The following is a 17,837-nucleotide window of genomic DNA, read 5'->3' on the forward strand; positions in this document are numbered from 1 at the left end:
GGAGAGGCAATGTTCATGAGATCCTTCTGTGAAATTTTTGTAATTTCACACTGGTCATGCAGCAATCATTTCCTCTGTTCTGATTTTTAAAAATTTTATTATTTTATTTTATTTTTTTTTTTTTTTATCCCTGTAGAAGAGTTGTCAGTTGTTTTGGCATGGAGTTTAAAACAAAGAGCAAAGAGGCGCCTAGAGACAGTGATAAGAACAGGCAGCACCTATGCAAGTACTCAAGAAATTTTGAAGACAGAATATTCAGTCTCCCCTATCATGAATTTGATATTTTCATCCTAACACAGAGCTCAAATACTTTCTTAAAAAGCCAAAAATTCAGCTAAGGCTTTTAAACCACCACTGTTAGAAAGACAAATGCCCAGTTTTACTGTGGTCATCCAGAAATTGAAAACATGCAGTTTGAATTCTTTTTGATTTGGATGATATTTTTCCATTTCAAAGAGTTGGATTCAGATCTCTGCACAACTTTTCTGAGGAGAACAGGTGCAAAAACACCCAAGGAACTGGAAATAACCACCAAGTTACAGAACTCAAGAACTCACAGTATATGACATCCCACTAACTTTGTTTTCCCATTGGGAAGAACACATAAGAGATCGTCCAGAGCTATTTGTTTGTTTGGGGTTTTTTTAGTTGTCTTCTCTTTTAATTCTCTGGCAAAGTATGTTCCAATTATTGCAGAACCATATCCCAACCAAGGATGCTTTCCTAAAACAGGGAAATGTAATCAGTTCTGAGAGAAACACTTTGATTGGAAACCTATAACTTTGCTCACTCCTCAGAATATGCAGTGACATCTCAGAAAACTTTAATTTTGGGTAGGGGTCAGACGGGAAATTACAGTATTGAATTATTCTGAAGATTCTGTGTTCTGATACCAACTCATGGCAACTTTATTTCATCATTTTGCCCTTCTGCTTTTGCACCCCTGTTTTGTGTATCAGACTAAACTCTTGGCAATGCCATCCTCTTTTTATATTTGCACCATCCCTTGTACAAAAGCAGCTAGAAAGCAGCTGGAGCCTCTAGACAATAATACTGTAAATAATAATAGATTTCTTTTCTCTAAACAGCAATGCACATATATCAAACAGGGTCATAGCATAAAGATTTGTAATAAAATAATAATAAAAAAATTTAAATACAGTTGTTAATAAAACATATTTTCAAGTTTTCTCTTTCATTGTCTTTGTGTATGTGTGTTGGTGAATGCATGTGTGTGTCTGCAGCAAACAACCAAATTAGATTTTGCATACTATATCAAAACAAGTGCAATCTCAGTAACCATTTATTTCTTGGCATTTTCATTTATTTTCTTTTTTTTTTTTTTTTTTTTTTTTGCATGAACTTTCTCTGAGGACAATCTTAGACATGAGTATTTATTTATTAAAAGGAACAAAAGGAATTTTGATTGTTCCAGTAAAGAAATACACTTTGATGAGCACACAGTACCACAGATGAAAATACCAACACAAGCAAGTACTTAAAGCTTTGGAATTTAAGGAAGAAATTTCTACTATCTCTGTAAAATTTAAGAGAGTTATGGTAGAGATTGGTGTCTCAGAAAAAGGGAACTCTTGAATATTTGTCCATGTTTCCCAATTTTTCTAAAAGAACTTATTTGCTTCCATTTTAGCAAAAAAAAAAAAAAGATCTAATATGAAGTCTCAGTCTACTTATTTTGGAAGACAGAAAATATAGGAATACATATTTATATATATACACACACACACATATATGTATGTTTATGTGTATATATGCATTTTGTTTTGTTTTGTTTTCATATTTGTGCACATGGTGGGAAGTGAAGGAGCAGTGTCACCCAGCAGTGTCACAAAGGGAGGCTACATTGGGCATAAGATAATCCACTTTCTTCCGGATGAGAACACAAGGGGAAGTTCCCCTTGAGCAAAAAGTTCCTGTGCACCAGTTTAACACTAATTATTTTATTTATTCTTTCACCTCATTTTGAGGCTTTCTGTACTTCTTTAACCTAGGAAGGTGGTAGGAAAGGATGATCTATATCACACAGAGAGGCCAGATGAGAAGGAAATATTGTGGCATGATGTGCTTTTAAGTAACACTGTGTATGGAAATACCAATCTGTTAACTACTTCACTGTACATTACAGCCCTGCAAAAAGAATTCTTTCTCTTAAAATCGACAAAAATTCTAACAGCTTGAAAACATTTTTTAAAATATTTTGATTACTCTGCATATGAGGATTTATGTCTCAATATTTCATAGAATGTTAATAGATAATGGTTTACATCTGATAAATGTCCTTGCAGACATCTTTGATTCTTCTTTCTAAGAATCACAGATTCAATTCTTTTTTCCCTTTGGGAGTCAAATTATATGAAATGGTAGACATCAGTGAAAAACTTTTTATTCATTCCAGCATGCCAAGACTTAAAATTTCCCATGAGAAATGATGAAAATTTCTCCCTGCTTTAATTATTCACTCCGGGTCACAGTAGCACAACTATTGCTTTTGTGATATAAAATTTGGCGTTTGGATACAAAGGTTTTCGTGTTTATTTGGTTTGGTTGGTTGGTCGGAGTTTTTCTTTTTGCTTGGCGTTTCTTTATTTCCTTCCTTCAAAAAATTCTGCCAGTGTTAAGCAGATTTGAGATGATCTATTCAGTTAATAGAAGAGAAGATATTTGAGATAAGTATCAAATTTGGGAGGACATTTCTTCAAATTTTGGAGGACAGCCTCAGGAGTATCATTGGAGAAGGATTCAGGTGTTGATTGGGAATTATTTGCCCTCTCTCAGCAAAACATAAAGGAAAGCAAAAAAATTTTGCTTAATTTTGGGGAGAAGACTTAGACACAAGACTGGCATTTCTAGCAAACAAAATGCATGTGGTAAAACAGATCCATCAGCAAATGGAGTTGGTGGCAGGAGGCCTATTTGAGGCTATGAGTTTGTGTTTAGGAGAAGAGCGTTAGAAAGGTTTATCTGCATCACTTTGTTGTGAGGGGAACAGCAGCAGTCGACGTGACATTATATGAAAATGTATGTGAGAATTTTTTAGCAAAATTTTGGGGGCACTTGCCCAGATTTAGTCACAGCTCAAAATCCTTACTCCCGCCTTATTAGTTTAAAGCTGTGATGGAAACTCAAAGTGACAGCGCTGTCAACACACTCAGACATAATGCTACAGAGCACTGTGCTTCCGGGCCAGCAAACAAAACATCAGCTTCCAAGTGAAAAGGCACCAAAATAGGGGAAGAAAAGCAACTGTGTGCTGTGCATTATCCCCAGATAATGCTGTGAAGTAGAACAGCACATTTACTACGGAAAGCAGGGGCAGGAGTGTGCATGTAGGCAGCTTCTGCTCATAGTAGTGCCACAATCAGCAGTCTCATTTATTTATCTCTAAATTTCTGTGAGGATGGGATTGGCTATTGGTAGCAGCCTGCTATTAGTCTGAATGACTATAAAGGAGAAAGGACTTCCCTCTTTGATACACATGTACATAAAACAAAGTGAGAAAATCATAAAGGAAAGACCTAGGGTGTACTTCTTACACACAAAAGCAAGTAAGACAAGATGAAAAGGCTTTGAAATTATATTCAATGCTGTAGCAGCTCCATTCCTGCATCATAACTCCTTTAAATTCAACAACTGAAAGGATACAAATAAGCTTGGTCTCTTTGTTTTCTGCTGAAATTCAGACCTTCCACACCTTCCAGGACTGTTCTCAGGCAATAGTGTGTAGATTTACCAGCAGAGAAGGCAGCACCTGCAGCTGCACTCCTTTGTGTGAAAACTCAGGAGGAAACTGCAGAATGAATGACAGGACCATGGAAAACATCACATTTCCTCCTTCCACCTGCCCCAGTCAAGTCTCCACAGCAGCCTCTCTCTCTAGGGTTGAAAGTGTTGGTTTGAAGGAGGGTGAGAGGCAGCAAAGAAATGGCGCAGAATGAGCACCTTGGGCTTTAGACCTTGCACAGGTGCACTCCATGTGGAACACTCAGTTTTATTAGAGAGTAGTGACAGTGAGTCAAGATGCTCTTACTGACACAGATATATAAAGAGAAAACAGTGTTTTTCAAGATCTACATGGTTCCTACAGAATCTTTCTAGTGCCTCTTGACACAGGAGGGTTTGTTAGCCTGTGAGGCAAGACATGAGGTCTAGGACCCAATGCTCTGGAAATTGGAACAAAAAAGTTTATATTCTCCTTTATTTTGACAGAAGACAAAATCAACTCCCACAAAAGGCCCCAAACCAGCTTTGCTCCCACTCCCACATGCAAGGACACATGCAGTCTTGATTGGCAATATGCTCTCATAAGGTTTCTTTATTACTGCTGATAATATATAACTATTTGTACTGCTGCAGGTAACTACTGTATTTTTAATATTTGTGCAACATGAACCTTTAATAAAGACCGAGTTACTGAACTGTCAAGAGATTAAAAAAACCCCACTGAACAACACAGAAGAGGAGAGCCCAGTAAAGAGTTTAAACCTACATGAAAGTGGTAATCTGGGTATATTGGGGAATTACAGCCACAGAATAAATTGTCATACGGAGCACTAAATATGCCAAATCCTTGGTGTTACAGGAGCACCATTATCAACCTGCAGTCCCCTGGTGAGATGCCAAAGGGAAAAGGAGAGGATTTTGCTTCCTGCACCTCAATGACATAAGGTAATAAAACCCCTTTGTTGGCTTCATTGCATGTGCTGCAATCATCTCACAGCACACTGGTGTCATCAAGGTGATGTCATCTTTTCCTGCCCTCCTCTTCCAGCAAATACATTAGCCAACAGTGGATATTTCAATGCTTTTTGATCAGTGCATTCTGAAAAACCTGACAATGGGAAAAAAAAAACCCAACGCATCATCAAAGTGAATCCTGCATCACTGCAATCCTACTGATGGTGTCTTAGTAAGGTTTTCTCCTAAAATTCTTTGCCCCTCACAGGCAACAAAAGTGCAGAAATTGTAAAGTTGCATCTTAGTTATATGAAAAATTGACCAGGATTTTATTTAAAAATAAATATTCTAATAAATGTTCTGCTGCATGACTTCTGAAATAAATAACCAAAAAGAATCACCTCAGTTTTCCAAAACTGAGCCAATCTTTTGGCTGGTACAAAGACTTGGTAAATTTGCAAATGCTAGTGATGAACAAGGCCCTGCAGACCTTCAACAACCCAATTGCTGTGATGTTTGGGACTATTTACCATACTTTGTGTTCAGAAGTCTTAATGGTTTTCCACAATACAAGACTTCTGCTTGTAATATGCTGCACTTTTCCTGTCTCCATGTTTTATGTTCTTTTTGTAATTTTCCACATCCGACTGGTTAAACATAAAGGAAACAGCCTTAGTACTGAACTGCACTGTGAAACTCAAGTATGAAAAGTTGAATTTTGGCTCTGACCTTTCTTTGTACTTTGTTCATGGCTCCAATTGGCACTTTTATTTGAGAAGCATACGTTGTCACAAACACCATCTCTTCCCTTATTCCAGAGGTCAGCTTAAACCTGGCCTACAGATCTTCATGATAGGCAACCACACAGCATCAATTAGCAGAGTTAAGGCATCCTTAGAGTTTGCCTGGTTAGCACAAGTTGGGGATATAGTTGTACAATTTTTCAAGCAAGGTATCTGCAAATTAATCTAATGAGAGTCATGACTAAATAATGTCATGGAACCTCCAGCATCTTAATAAGAACACTTCATGACTCATCAAGACTTTCTTTTCACTGTTTTTCACTGTTTTACTTAGAATGTTTTGGGGGTATGCAACACTGTTGTTCCTTATCTCACACCCCTGTGTCTATAACAATAATTAAAAAAAACATTATTCATCATTTCAGAAATTTTCAAAACCACAAAAAATATAAAACACTTCAAAAGACTTCAGGGCTTTTGCCAATCCCATCCTTACACACTTTTCATATCATCTTCAAGGACTGATCAATATTCTAGCATGGAATTCACCTCACTAAGGCACAAACATTCAAAAATCTGATGTTTGAAGAAGCAGCCTGGGCTCCCTTCACAGAAACATTGCCAATTTCAAAAGAAATTGAGACATTTTACATCGATCTGACAGCAGGAAATAAACCCACCACTCTTCATTGGCTGAGGAGGAAGATTATCCTATCACCAGCCTGGACTCAGGACTAGATTTTCAGGATGATTAATAAACCCTATTCATTCAATTTAGAATTATTCACAAAAAAACATAACTGTTTTCCTTTTTTCTTCTCTCCCACACTCAGCATAAGACATGTTAGCACCTTTCAGGCTTTAGAAGAAAATATATCTTTGACAGAAAAGATGCAAAGCCTTTGAGCTTCTGTGCCAGAGGAAGAGGGAATTTGAGCTGAAAAACCCTGCTGATGTCCCACGCTCTGGCAACAGCACAGCATTTGTTAGCTGATGTTAAGGAGTGGACTTCATCCCACATTAGAAAGGAGAAATAACTCTACACTGTGTGCTAAACTGACCTGAGGGAAAATTCCTATTAGCAGGATATAAAACCAAGAAGTCTACTTGTATTATAAAAACAGAGTAATGCAACTTGTTCCAGGGGCACTGTTTGCTCACACAGCTTACAGGACAATGAGGCCTTATTCCTCATTGTGGCATCATTGCTGTAATGAAAGTAAGAAATAAATGCAATAAAAACACCCCAAAAGGCAGAATAGCGCCTGCCTTAAAACTCATAAGATTAATAAAGCAAGGATTGATTTCAAGAAAGGAAATTAACCTGCTGAAGCAAAATACAGTAATCTCTGACACAGAAAATGCTCCCTAAGATCCCCACGGTAGTTTTGCTCGAATAGGGAATGCTGGGCTCAGGCTGTGATTGAATGCTGGCAGTCTGTGCTATATAGCCGGCAAGGCTTAAACACAAAACAACCATCTGTGGGAAGAAGGGATGGAGAGAAAGGACAGCACTCTGGTTCCCTGGATAGCAGACTTGGACTCCCCGGCAGAGAAAAAGCAGGAGACGGCAGATGAAGGACAAACACACGGGAATAGCATGGGATCTGTGGCAGCATGTGAGAGGATTGCAGACTACATTCAGTTATACAGAGCTAAAAAGGATGTGTAATTGTCACTGTGCACAAAAGGTGCCATCCATCTCAAAGCCTTTCAGTACTGAGGGTGCCCATTTGCTGAGTCCTGAGTGGTTTCTGGTGTTTTGGCAGCTGCCTCAGCTGGAGCAGCAGCATCACTCTGAGGAAGCAACACCTCTACACGAACAGAACTTCAGGGTGCTCAGCAAAGTCCACAGCAAAAAACCCACTTCCTATTGCCACCTGGACTCTGAAGGTGATTACAGTTACACTGCAGAACTGAGAGCCCACATTCTTTTTTGAAAGCCCTTTCATTTTGATTGCTAGGTGCTGCACGCAGTTTACCTCACTCTTCAGTAAGGTTTACTGGCTTAGGCTCTGCATTTTATTAACATTGCTATGAGGCCTGCTGACTGGAGCAATATTGTGTCTGGACAGCTCAGCATCCACCTGGCTCCATGAACAGGAGTATTTCTAAATGCCTAAATCACATTAATTGTATTTTGGTTACGGATACGCTGGTTTGGATCTAGCTGTAAATAGATAGCTCAAGGTTACATGCTAAGCCAAAGCTGAGAATTGTCTTCCCCCTCTCCGTGTCCAGCCCTAGGCTATACTCTGATCTGCTAGTAGGTTATGCATATTCATGTTTTCATAGCCTCAGGAACCAGGACCTTGTACAAGGCCTCAGACATAGACAAAAGTCTTCTCTAGGTGGAAAGCAACATAAAGTGATAGAGCAGAAAGGCAGACCATATGCTAAAGAGAGGATGAAGCCAGGGGAGGCTCCCAGACATCTCTCAAGGACCTCCAGCGAGCTTGAAAGCTGTTTCTTCTGCAGACCTTCTTGCCTGCAGATATGCTGTTTGCCCTTTGAAGGATGAATTCTCCCTCCAGCACAGGGAGCCTGGTGGTATGCAAAAATGTGACTTTCCTCTCTCCTTGCAGCCCCTTTGTTCCATCTGTAAACTACTGGGGCTGTACTCCCTCCAGGCTCTAAAACTGACACATTAGGACCCTGAAAGGGCCCTACTTCTACTCAAAGCATCTCCTCTGAGCATATGTGGAAGTACCACGTACAAAGACTAAGTCCTACATAGATGTAACCCCACAGTCTTAATGCAATTGGCAACCCATATATTTAGTTGGATTTCCCTCCTTTCTCTTCTTCACAGACATTTATTCTTACCTTTGAATTTTTCATTCTAATGTTACAGCATCAAGCACAACACAGTGGAACCATTGTCTGAGCACCCAACACAAATTTCATTAATCAAAACACCAGATGTAGACTACAGGTCCAATCCTTATAACTTACAATGGAAATCTTAATGGAAGTGTCATTCACCTCTATTATTATTATAACAATACAATAAGAACCATATGTGCTTTAAAAATTAAACTCTTTATGTTCCTATCCATAGTAAGGCCTGCCTGTATATGGGCTTTAATATGCAAATAGAAAATTATTATTCAAATCTTTACAAAATATGGTGAAACGACTTCTCTTTTTCTTTCAGTACATTGCTTTGGCAAAAAATATCCAAACTTTCATAACACATTTTTGATTCTGAAAATTTTCCAAGCACACATGCACAGAAACAAATAGGCCACATGCACCTTTCATAGTCAAAACTGAGTTTTCCAGTTTAATTTCTTCACCATAAAGGAACATAAAATCCTAAATGTCTTCTGCAGAGCCTGACCAGATCTTCACATAGCTTGTCAAGTGTTGGTACATAATACCTTTGCAGGCAGAGTTGCCTAATTTGGACTGGGTTTGATAAATCTTTTAAAGTAGAACTGATTCTCTGCTGGATGAAGTTATGGATGTCATGATGATGTATGATGGAAACAATACCTTCAGTGAGTTTGTACCATTCTCATTAGAGAGTTGCCAAAACCTGCAGATAACAGAGCCAACTCATAAACCAGCACCACCTTCAATGTGTTGATTCTCTGGCAGCCCAAGTGTAAGGCAAGGATCAGACACAACAAATACTGAAGGAGGTTGCTTTAAAACAGAATCAATCTGCTTTTCATCTTAGTCCTGCAGTTTTTCTAGCAGATTATTCACACAATTGTCCAGCATTGTCACACTGAGCATAATTCACTCATCCTGAGGACTATAAAGTGCAACTGGGGAAAATCGACTGACAGTGATTCATGTAAGGAAACCAATGTATGTGATACAAATGTACTTGAGGGGTATCCAGTTGATTATCTTTGTTTCCTTCACTTTCCTTTTTTTTGATTGAACAGTCCAGACAGATGTTCTTTATAGTCTTTTTTTTTAATTCTAAGACCTAACCCAACCTATTCAAAATCCTATATATTGTATATTCTGTAAACAGAGTCATCATCAACAACAGTTGTATACTGCAATTCCACACAGGCAAATCCAAGCAAAATAAAACAGCCACTCTCCTCCCCTGAAATAATTAGAGGAATCCTAGTCCTCTAAGAGAGTCAGAAGAGAAGTGATTTTGGATCGGAAGATACTGTACCCAGGGAACAAAAAAAATGTCCTGCACCAGTTTTGTTACAGAGAATTATTTACTATCTGAAGAAACAAAAATACGTACAGAGTATATTAAGAAAGTCTTTTAATTGCTTTATTTTAGGGGTCAGAAGTAGGGAATTCTGTTTTCTCTTTGATTGCTGCTGTCTCCCTAGGCCCCAGGGATGTGCTCACAGGGAGAACCAAAGCTGTATTAAGTGCCTTGGACAACACATCCCATTTATATGCTCCAAATAGCAAAGACGCAGCATCTTAATTTCTTCCCTCCAAACATCACGGAGATGGGGCTGGAGAAGGGTGCTGGATGTGGAAAGAGTTAACCCGGATTCCTGGAGGAAATAGGTAGCTGCGTTTCCAGCACCAGAAGAGTGAAACAGTCTTTATTCTCTCTGTGACCTGCACTGCCAGCTGCAAGCCTTTCACAGGCACAGGTTATTACATGGCCCTTGAGGAATGCAATTGCTCCCCTCCATTATTCTGATGAGGTTTTTTGTATTTTCCTTTTTTTTTTTTTTTTTTTTTTTTTTTTTTTCCTGAGAGCACTGTGTCTTTCCCTGGGAATAAGTCACCAGGAGGGAGCTTTTTAATCTGTCACTCAGGGACTCATATAAGCAAGTACCTGTATAACAGGGTTTGTGGGATCTGGGGAAGATTGAGTTCTTCAGTCAAGACTTGAAGGTGTGACCTCCTGATTTAGAAGACAGAGTGCTACTTCTGGAGTTTACCACTTCCACCATCCTCCCCATCTGTTTTTGTCAAGCTCAAGAATTGTGCTGCCAGTGGGAAAGGCTGCAGTTCTTAATGAAATCAGAAGTGCTGGGAATTAAATCTGTGCTTTCTGAAAGATCATCAGCACTCTGTTTTAACCCCTTTTCTTTCTTTTGTTTTCAGATTCCTTTTTTTTTCCTCTGTTAAAAACTTTTAGATAATAGCTTTTCTTCTTTTTTTTTTCATTTTTTGCATTATTTATTTAGAAGGATGATCACTAGTTATCCAAGATATTTGTTTATTGCTGTTCTTCATTATAATGCCAGACAAAAGTGTGAAACAGACAAGCAGACAAACATATAGCTCAAGCAAAAACTCAGTAAACCACAGGAGACAAGTATGGAGAAAAGATAAAAATACCGATTCTGCTGGAGCAAATCTGGAAAACAAATGGAGGTGTAAGTACCAAATTTTCAGGTGATAAATAGTGGTTTGAATCCACAGCAAAGGATACATTACTCAATTTACTTCTAGGCTTGCTTCCAGCTGTGTGTTAAGATGACCCTGACTGGACACGAGGTTCCCAACAAATCCACTCCTTTACTTCTCTTCTCAGTTGGGCAGGGGAGAGAAAATATAATGAAAGGCTCATGGGTTAAGATAAGGACAGGGCAGGGTCCCTCACCAATTGCCATTATAGGCAAAACTGACTCAGCTTGCGGAAATTAGTTTATTTTCAAGAAAATCAGAGTAGGGTAATGAGAATAAAACCCAATTCTTAAAATATCCCCCCTTCCTCACCCCCTCCCCCTCTTCTTGACTCAAATTTACTCCTTCCTTTCTAAACCTCCAGCTCCCCATTGGCACAGGGGGATGGGGAAAGGGGCTGTGGTCAGCTTATCACACACTGTGTCTGCCACTCCTTCCTCCCCCCGTTCTGGACTCCTCACCCTCTCCCCCTGCTCCAGCATGGGGTCCCTCCCATGGGAGACAATCCTGCTTGAGCTGCTCCAGGGTGGGTCCTTCCCACAGGGTCAGTCCTTCAGGAAAAGGATTTCATTCTAGCCTCCTTTGGGCATCCCCTGCTCCAGGCTGGGCTCCCCCAGGGCTGAGTTGGATCTCTGCTCCCCCGTGCCCTCCCTGGGCTGCAGGGGCACAGCTGCCTCAGCCTGGGCTGCTCCAGGGGCTGCAGGGCAATCTGAGCTCCCGAGCCTGGAGCAGCTCCTGCCCCTCCTGCTGCACTGCCCAGCCTGCCTGCACGGATGCTCCTCTCAGGCATCCTCAGTGCCCTGTCCAGCTGCAGCTGCTCTTGTGCAGGACTTTCCCTCTTTCTGTTATCCCAGAGGTGTCACCGCTGTCACTGTGTGGCCAGCGAGGGTCGGTCCTGCACTGGCTCTGCTGGACAAGGGGGAAGCATCCAGCAGCTTCTCACAGAAACCACCCCTGTAAACCCCCAGCACCTTTTTCATGCAAAACAAATACAAGCTGAACAGGAATGTGAAAACTGGAAGCTCCAGGCTTTGGAACTGATACTGTAAAGAGCCATAGCCTCAACATACATCACCTGCCACAGCAGTGCGCTGGTCTACAGAACCTGAGGCATTTGGCATTATTCTTCATTGAGGTAGTTAAAAATTCTTTCTAAAGTGGCCTTTTGATCATCTTCTTCTTTTTTTTTTTTTTCTTTGTCTCTTTTCCTTTTTTTTTTTTTTCCTTTTTCTGTTTGCTTGTATTTTTGTTCCCTTTTTTATTATTTGTTTGTTTGGTTTGGTTTGGGTTTTAATTAAGGGAATGCAGATAGTACCATGGCTGCACCCAGCACTGAGGAGTAGGAGCTGCTGTCCTGTGGACAGAGCACAGATGATTAAATTTGTCTTCCTGTCTTTCTTAATTCTGCTCTATGTGGCTTCAGGCCACAATCTTCCCTACCATTCAGTTCCTCCATCTCTGAAATAATGAATGATCATGAGCATATTTGTAATATTTATTGATATTAAGATTTATTGTGAATCCGCTGTTTGGCTGTTGTTATTGTGTTCATTATTGTTAATAGTGTTATTATTATTATTATTATTATGCTTCTGCACTAGTGAGAACAGCTTAAAGCATATACCACTGTGCTGGGATCTACAACTTGCAATGGAAAAACTAGCCTGAAAGATAACCTTGCCACTAACAAGGTAAAAATTAGAGCACCAAGCAACTCAATAGGCTGCCTCACTGATAACAAAGCTTTCAAATACCCTGAGCCAGATTCTGTTCTCAGCGAGATGAGTGAAAATCTGAGGGGTCCTGCTGAGGTCCACAGGACTACAGGGAAATTACCGAAAATCAGAATTTAGCCCAGTGGTACTTAAAATAAACCTGCTCACTCTGAAGGGTCTGATATGCGTTGGTGCTCAGTGTGCTACACAGGGAAGGAAAAACAACAGAGACACACACATGCTAATTAAAACTGCAGATGTGACTTGGTGGTTAGATTAAATAACACCTCTGGAAAGAGGGAGAGCTGCCAGCTATAAAAGCAGAAAGCTCCTCAATTAAATTTCTCAAAGGGCTGTTGCTGATCTAATTTCTCCTAATTCCTAGAAGCAGAACTGATAACCCTCTTTTTCTGGATGATGTCTGTCAGTTCAATGCTGACCCATACCTAATCCCAAATGCACTTTGACTTTTTCTCCTTACAGTTTGCCCAGTAGCTCAGGTGGACACTTAAAAACGTTTCTCAAACGCTCCTATTTTCTCCTGCTTGGGTGAAAATAGAGCAGGCAGTGCACATGTGGGACTGAGGCTACCAGAACAGCTCATTTTCAGCCCTTTTTTAGTTGCAGAGTGAGTATGAAAGCCTGAGTTTCAGACAGGACAATAGCCATCAATGCAGAAAAACATGTCATGTCTACGTGTGCTAAAGACATATCTTCACAGTGCTTCTAATCTCACAAGCAAAATCAGTTCTATTTCCACCGGACCTGGTTAGTTGGCTTGCAAGGTGTTTACAGTGCCACCAAAAACGCATGAAAATTTTCCTTTGGGTTACGGCAGCGGCTGAGGGCTTGAAAAATCCACATCACTCCCAAGGAAGAAAAGAAACAGCACGCCAAAAAAAAAAAACCTCTGCAAACGGAAAACCGAAAATGATATGAAGCTGAGCCTCTCAGCCTGGCTTATCATTGCTGGAGACGGCGTCTCCTGCGGCTGCTATTCCTGCAGCAGCTGCTGTGTGGCATTGCTCCCCTTCAGATGGAGAGGAAGCCGCGCTCAGCGCCGTGAGTCACCAGCGCTGGCTGCAGCGCTTCTCTCCCAGACAGCCCCGTTCCCTGTCCTCGTAACAAACTGTTCTAATTGTTATGTTGACTGTTATGGCTAAAATTGCAATGCTCTGCTGTTCGGTTTGCTGTTTTTGTTTTGTTTTTTTTTTTTTTGTGTTTATGTTTTTTTGTCAATATTTTTAAAGCTATGGGGAGGGGAGAAAAAGCGCCTTTTATAAATTATTTTTAAGGGGAAAAAAAAAAAAAAAAGAGATGCCTTGAAAAATAATCTGCTGGCTATAAAATCTATTATGAAATATCTTTCAATTAAAAGGCTACATAATTTATATGCAGAAGCTTTTCTTCCGTCAAGTTTATATTTTTGTTGTCTTGTCATAATGCCCTGAAGTAACTACTTTTGAATTTTAAACTTTAACATTTATCTTAGCAATCATGCTGTGAAGATAAATACCCCTTGAGGAAGATACACAATTGGATCTTGTATGCTAGTAAGTTAGGCTTTGTACCAGTTATTACTGCACTAGGAAGCATGGGGGTTCAATAACAACCATTAGCATTTAGAGATACTCTGTTTATGTTCAGTGTATTGTACATGCACCAGTTAATTAAAGCCATGCAATGGTTGTGATCCTGAAACTCAGCTCTGGGATCCTTGGAAAACATTTGGGTGGCATAAAAGGGTCGTAAATGAGTTTAAAATGTTCATTAAAATTTCCCCTGGTGCTAAACCTTCTGTAGGGGTCTTTTTCTTAGTTCTCTTCTATCACAGGGGATATGGAAGGAGCACAGCTGAGAACTCCTATGGTAAAGCAATACTTTAGAGCAACAGCAGCAGCTCCTGAAATGGAGTGCAAACTTCATCTTCTCACCAGTTTAAACAGCTCCTAAACCTCTTTGCATGTGCAGTGTGAGCCAAAAGGTTTCACTGGAAAATCACTTTTTTTTTTTTTTTTTTTTTTTTTAATGTGAAGAGGATGCTTTTTACCTGTCTCAGTACTTTGATCTGATTTACTCAGTGGCCACGTAGAGATGCTCGGGGCCAGCACAACGAGAGAACAGACTGAGAAGAAAATGTCTTGGGACAACAGGAAGGGGAGGACAGTCACACGAGTGAGTATTCAGCTGTCACACACCTTGGTTTCAGGGTGGTAATTATGTCAGGTGTTTAACTCAAGTAAGAACGTGGTCACCTTTAAGCAATTCTGAGGCTGCACTGTTATGAAAGCAGACAGCTATCTTCTGTGACGCAGTACCAGCACTCAGATGGCCCTGTGCTTAGCCAGACTTTACTGAAAAATCCAGGGGGAAAAAAAGGATTAGAAAATGTGCTAGGAGTGACATGGGGAGGAGGTATTAATGGAGAGTTGAGAACGGAGTAAAATACGTGTTTGTGCTCTCCTGATATGTGCAAAGATGTAGAATAGCTGAAACTGATGGTCAAACTCCTTCTGTAGACTTGCTCTAGACTGGCCTTTGAAGGGTTTTTTCCCTTTGCTGACCACTGAAGGAATAAATGACCATTAGACCACCAAAATAAACATTTAATTAGTTTTCAAATAAAAACTGGAAACAATAAGGGGCTCTGAGGCTGTGCACAGGGTCCTAGAAATAAACCTGATTTCCCAGCCATGACTTATATCATTGTCTGCTGAGAGTGGTCCTGAGGCTTCTGTGGCTCACAAGGGAGCAATCTATGCCCCTTGTGTGGACAGAGAGCCTGTGACCAAGGGGAATGTGGTCACCCAAAGGCAAGCAGGTGGTGCCAGTCCCTCCCTGCTGGCTGCTCTCCTGCCCACTCCCTGCAGCCTGCAAGAGCCACTGCGCTGGTTATTTATCTCTGCATCGAGGACTTGCTTTCAGGCACAGTCTTATTGATTTTGGTGCTGGCTATACTGCTTGTTTTGTAACCTGAACAACTCATACGCTTCCCTGCCAAGTTGCATGAAAGCCAAGCAGGTATCAGGACCCCATAACATTTCAGAGAGTGTTACAACCTTTGTCCTGTGCTGTTATTGCCTTTAGGCTTCATAAGAGGTGAGGATCCAGATTTATGATTCTTATGATTGCCAATATAAGTTCAAGAGCTCTTTTTTTTTTTTTTTTTTAATCTTGGTTCCTGACTTACTACAGAAACAAAATGTTTGTGATCATGATAATTCAGCCTGACTCTTAACTTCCTTTTCCCTCCAAACTTTTGGAGCTCTTAGCCACTTTCAACTGGCGAGGGAAGATGTGAATTTATATTTAATTTCTAAAGCATTTTTAGGAAAACTGGGGATTGGCTCCCAGAACAGCCTATCCACTAAAGGATGTTCTGCCAGGAAGGATGACAGATCAGTTGCCATCAGATGTTACAGCCCAGCAGTCACCAAACAAATAGCTCTGGACCCATTTCTAATTACACTGATCTTGCACTATCTTGTAGACTTTCAGGGGTAGAGGCTGGCAAGAATATTCTGGGACGGTATGGGGACCTGCAGTTAGTTGCTGCAAAACAGGTTTCTGTAGTTTTGTTTTTAACGGATGTTAGATTTATTTCCTCTCTTATCCCTGTTGGCTGCTGTCCTGATTGTGACAATCTTGTTTTTGTAAAACGAACCTGGAGATGCTGCCCCAGTCAGGTGTTCGATGCACAGGGAGCAACTGTCTGTCCTCAGCATTTGATACATTCTTCTCCTCTCTTCGTGAAAGCCTGAAAAAGCAGAAAATAATAACCAAAAAACGAAACCCTTCAGACTTGCCAGAACTGTGGCTCATCTCCCTCCTGCCTCAGATAAGCTGGTGGGTAGGAGTATTATGTACTAGGACTGTGCATTGCAGCTGACCAACTGCTCAACTCAGATTATCCAGAGGAAATTTCCTGAAACCCCACAGGCAAAAAATACCCTGCCAGTGTACTACATGCACACACATATACCCAGGTACAGAAGGCTTGACTTTCCTTTTCCGAAGGTAAATGCTGCCCTGATCAATTTAGATCGAGAGTTTAGACAGTCTCACTTCCAGGTGAGATCTTGCCACCTATTTTTATTTACAAGCAACAGTAAGAATTCTTAAAGAAATTCCCTAAATTACAGTCATTTTAGAGCTTTTCTCTGCCAGTCCAGTTTTTCTTCTATGTCTCTCACTGTGACATCCCCCAAACAGCCTGGGCTGACATTTGTGATCACTGCTACCATCCCTTTAGCTTCACAGTACAGTCTTTAACAGTCCTGGGGCTAAATTTCAGGCCAGTGTGTGATCTGTAGCCCCTCACCACCAGATAATCCCTCTGGGTATGTTGCACAGAGCAGATTCCCCCTCCTCCCAGGACAGTAGGGCACATACACGTTGTACTACCACCCCACTCTTCCCTATCAGGAGATTTGTCTGTTCCTGGATGCATTCATGCACTGGAGCAGAAAATAAGAACTTAAAAAAAAAAAAAATAGAAATATATAAAATTTTTAAAATAGACTAATCTGTAGGGTAAACCAAATTAATTCTACTCGAGTCAAAACCGTTATCATGATATTCATTAGATGAGGGTTCATTTCAAAATTTCTAGCACTACAAGCAGCCATGCTTCAGTTTTACCTGCAGATTTTACAGAATACCAGTATTTTAAGCATGCAACAAAACAGCAAACCACAGTGTAGCCACTGCTTCCTTGTAGCTGGTTGCTTATTTTAGACAGGAAGAAATCTGTTCTTTTCAAAATATAATGGAAAAGATTACTAGCCACCAAATATATAGCAGCTGGAGGTGTCAGTTTGAATGCAGCACACATCAAAATACAAACATTTTTAACAGGTTCTAGTGCAGAACCAAGAAAAACCAAATTAGCAACACACTTGTTCTATCTATGCTCTTTGCTTTTGTGTATTTTTTATAACTTAAGTATATTAAAAGAAAATAAAATCTGATGAATGCATAAAAAAGAAAATGATTCATTTTGCAATTGTAACCTAATCGGCTCCAGATCTCTGCAGGCTGTGGGGCACACCACTGAGCTGAAGTCATGTTGAAGAAACTGCTTGAAATGACTCACACACTGCCTGGTTTCTGGGTAGATTAGGTGTTTGGGGGGAGAGTGAGGAAAGGGGGGTGCTAGGGTCTTTTCGTCGTTCTTTTCCCAAAACACAGAAAAGGAGCAGCTTCAAATGCTGCAAGCATCCTGTTTGAAAAGGTGACTTCAGAGTGCAGGACTACCTGGATTGATTTTCCCAGACATGGGAAGTGGCGCTAGGTGGGCTGCGTGATCTCCAGACAGCTGTGCTCTTTC

Source organism: Melospiza melodia, chromosome Z (genome assembly GCF_035770615.1).
Source record: "Melospiza melodia melodia isolate bMelMel2 chromosome Z, bMelMel2.pri, whole genome shotgun sequence".
Lineage (NCBI taxonomy): Eukaryota > Metazoa > Chordata > Aves > Passeriformes > Passerellidae > Melospiza > Melospiza melodia.